Source organism: Panthera pardus, unplaced genomic scaffold, assembly GCF_024362965.1.
Source record: "Panthera pardus isolate Hobbes unplaced genomic scaffold, ASM2436296v1 HiC_scaffold_16, whole genome shotgun sequence".
Lineage (NCBI taxonomy): Eukaryota > Metazoa > Chordata > Mammalia > Carnivora > Felidae > Panthera > Panthera pardus.
The window spans coordinates 3407704-3411926 of record NW_026526721.1 but is presented as its reverse complement, the minus strand read 5'-3'; positions in this window follow the sequence as shown (position 1 = coordinate 3411926).

Sequence of the window (4223 nt, the reverse complement as noted above, 5' to 3'; positions counted from 1 at the left end):
TATTACATCAAACTCATGTGCCTAATAACGGCATCCTTTAAAGGAACCAATCTGGGTTACAAAATGATAAAAATGAATGTTTCCAGACTCCTGAAGGACTGTGTGTTTTCTTAAGCCACCGTTAAGAGGTTTTCATGGAGTAGGTCATGGAGGGTGTATGTGTTTTCTAGGCGGGGTGAGATTAATCAGCATGCACCAGAAGGCAGATACGTGTCGACTCCCCATTGGTGCTAAATGGGCTTGGGAATAGGATCTTCCGGTACATGCACACACGTACACACACACACACACACACACACACACACACACAGAGGAAAGCTGCCTCTAATGGCCCACGTCTCCTTCCCAGAACCATCCATCTCTGAGCTCTGTGATCTCACTTGCAAATTCTGTTAAGAAGCAATGTCTCATCCTCATGATGGGGAAAGGAGCTTGTGACAACAAGGGGATGCCATATTTCAGCTCTGTAACAGAGAGGTGTAGGGGAACGCAGAGGACAGCTTGCTTCACTGGGCAATCTGCAAATGATAGCTTGGGTGTCAACAGAAAACCAATACTGAGGGTTAATTTCTACAAGGACGTCCCATATGCCCTGAAGGTTAGTGTTGGGCTATTTTGGGGGGGAGGGGGAGAGAGAGAATCCCAGACAGGCTCTGCACTGTCAGCACAGAGCCCGACGTGGGGCTCGAACACATGGACTGTGAGATCATGACCTAAACTGAAATCAAGAGTCGGATGCTCAACTAAGACCCCCAGGTGTCCTGTTGGGCTATTTCTGAGCAAAGTCCTGAAGCTGGCGCTGCTGACCTACAAAGCACAGAGACTGCCTCCTGGCCGCAGCTGCCCCCCACAGAGGGCCGACCACAGCCCTCAGGGTAGCCTCCTCCAAGCTCACGGCCCAGTGGGTCCCAGGAGAACAAAGTGACAGCAAGGGCTTTAGCACCGGCCTGCGGGAGACCCGCCCCACGAGCAGACCCCGCCCCACATACTTGTATAAAGCCATCAGTTTCACCAAGTGGGCTCCAAAGGGCCCCCCCTTAGGCTAGCTGGGTCTGGCCTGGGGACGCAGGAGGGGCAGGTCACTTTGGATGAAGGGCAAGGCGAAGGCTACCTTTCAACAGTGAGCTCTGACGTTGCCATTTCAACCTTGGGCCTCCCACCAAGAGGTTCGCTGCTTCGTTCGAAATCAGTGCGCGTTCCTTCTCGGCCAGCATCGTCTTCATTTTTATACGTGCCTGGGTGTGAGGCCTTCCCTGGCTGGTCTGGCAGGTCCCTTCCCAACGTGTCTATTTATTCCCTGACTAGCCTTTGATGGGAGCCACTTGCCGCCCGCACAGGAAGCTCTCACGAGAACATCCTTCCTACTGTCTCGGTCTTTCCACAGACTCCGAGTCCTGCCCTAGCTGGGGTAGGAGAAGAGCACCCATCCAGGCCCTGCATCGCACACGGTGCAGACAAAGAGCTGCACGGCCCCTGAGCTCCACAGCAGAAGGCTAACTCCCCAGACACTGCTTACTGGGCAGGGAGCCTGGGGTGGTCCCGGAGCCGGGCAGCTCACACCATGTGCTGGGTCACCCTGGCAGCCTGCCCAGCTGGACACTGCAGGATCAGATGTCCCCCTCCTCACCTCTGCATCCAGGTGGCCCGGCCCTGAGATCCCACCCACCCCAACAGCAGGACCCGTGGATCCCGGACTTGAACAATTAAGCAAAGGATGAAGGGCGGCGGGAGCCAGATTTCCCACCATGGCCGGTGGGGAGGGGACAGAAGCAAAAGGAGGGGCCGGAAAGATCCCTTTGTGTGGTAATGGGTTAAAGTTGAAGATGCCAGTATGGTCGCATCTGATGCAATATAGATACAGAGGCTGTGAGTCTGTGCCTACACACGGGTCAGTATATACACATATATTTTCTTGCTCTGTCGGTTGAGGCAGCCCAGAAGCAGTGAGCACACCCAGCCCGGGTGTTGGTCTCACACACCATCCTCCAGTCCGAGGCCCCAGGGCTCCTGGGGAAATGGCTGATCCAGGACTAGGGTAGGAATTACACAAGATAAGCCGAGTATCTTGCAGCTGTAGAAAGTAAGGAATTAGGAAGGAAGGAAGGAGGGAGGGAGGGGAGGGAAGGGAGGAAGGAAGGAAGGAAGGAAGGAAGGAAGGAGATAAAGAGGGAGAAGAAGGAAGGAAAGAAAGAAAGAAAGAAAGAAAGAAAGAAAGAAAGAAAGAGTAAGGAAGGAAGAAAAGAAGGAAGGAAGGAGAGGAAGGGAAGGAAGGAGGAAGGGAGGAGAGAAAGAGGGAGAAAGAAGGAAAGAAAGAAAGAGAGAGGAAGGAAGGAAGGAAGGAAGGAAGGAAGGAAGGAGAGAAAGAGGGAGAAAGAAAGAAAGAAAGAAAGAGGAAGGAGGGAAGGAAGAAAGGAAGGAAGGAAGAAAAGAAGGAAGGAAGGAGAGGAAGGGAAGGAGGGGGGAAGGGAGGGAGGGAGGAAGAGCCCACATACAGGCGTGTCAAAGGGACCCAGGAGCCTATTGAAGGAGCTCCCAGTGACCAAGACTGGGACAGTTGGAGAAAGAAAATAAACAGTGGGTTATAACCCAGAGAAGAAACTGAGTATCCAAGAGCCCATACAGAGAAAATAAATGGTTGAATAAACAAATACGTAGGGGGAGAGCAGACCAATTTCCCACGCAGAATTCAGAACCACTTCTGTGAATGGACGGGGGCCATGCCTCACTCTCCTCCCGCGCAGACTGGGCTCAGTGACCTCCCCCCAAAGAGGACACTGTGGGAGGGCACGGTGGGTTGGCTTTGCAGGGAAGCTTCCTGACAGGCACGTCCCAGCCCGGGGATCAGGCTCGGTGCCGACAGTGACGGGGCATGTTGACAGCGTGCGCCCCGGTCACGACACGGTCGAAATGGCTCTTAACCTCTGTGGCCTTCCTCCCCCCGCCCACACCCCAGTCTCATCATGAGAAAAACACCAGCCAGATCTCAGCGGAGGGGCGGCACAGCTGACGAGGGCTTCTTAAAACTGGCAAGGTCGTCGACAGCCGGGAAGGTCTGAGACACCGTCACAGCCAAGAGGTGCCTCAGGAGACCTGATGACCGAATGTAAGGGGACTTCCTGGGTGGGATCCCGGAACAGACCAAGGATATTAGGGAAGCAAAATAAAAGAAGACAAAAACGAAACAAGAAACCCTGACCAAGGCTTGGACTTGCCACAAGAATACAGTTATCAAGGGGGTGCCTGGCGGGGGGCTCAGTCGGTTGAGTGACCGACTTCGGCTCAGGTCAGGATCTCACGGTTCATGGGATCCAGCCCCACAACGGGCTCTGTGCTGACAGCTCGGAGCCTGCTTGGGATTCTCTCTCTCGTCTCTCTCCAGCCCTCCCGCAGTCGTCATATCTCTCCCTCAAAATAAATAAACTTAAAAAAAAATTTTTTTTAAAGAATACGGCATCCATAGCCGCTCACTGTGACAAGTGTAGCTCACGAAGAGAGGGCACTCCCAACGGGGACACTGGGCAGGGTATACGAGAGCTTTCTGTAGGACCTTTGCAAGTTTTCTGTAAGCCTCGAGCAGTTCCACCATAAAACCTTGGTTTTATAAACCGTCATGAACTGTTCAGCCTGTGACTCACGGGTCGTATTGCCTCGGCAGTGACCCAGTCACCTCGGCCCCTACTGAAGTGACTCATGCTGGGCGCCGTGTGGCCCTCCGGGTTCCCTCCGGGACGCTGGTCACCCAGCACCCAGGAAGTACCCTCTGCTCGGGTCACAGGGCCGACAGGACGGGGGCTCCGGGCCGCCAGCCAGCCCTGGCACGGGCCTCAGGGGGAAGGGGCGTTGGGCGGAGGGGAGACAGACGGATAGACAGACAGACTGAGACCCGGATCAGAGAGTTCGTTGCCTTTGCTTTCGGTGGCTTGCAAATCCAAGCGTCCTGATACCCCGGGATGTAAGGAAGCCCCGCTCCGCGCCTCGGATATGACGTTTTACCCTGCGTGCCGTCCTGTGCTTTAGAACAGGGAGAAATTTGGAAAGCCGTGTCTCGCATTGTCAAAAAATTGGAATTTTTATGGGGCACGTCCAGAGGAGAAGCTCAGACTGTCTGCCGAAGCACCGAGCTTTCGTCTACACGGTGGCTGGACCCCCTTGAGTCCCCCTGGCGTATTATGCGGCTGAGGACTGGCCGGCCCTCGGAGGGCACCGCAGGGTTTGCTGCTAGG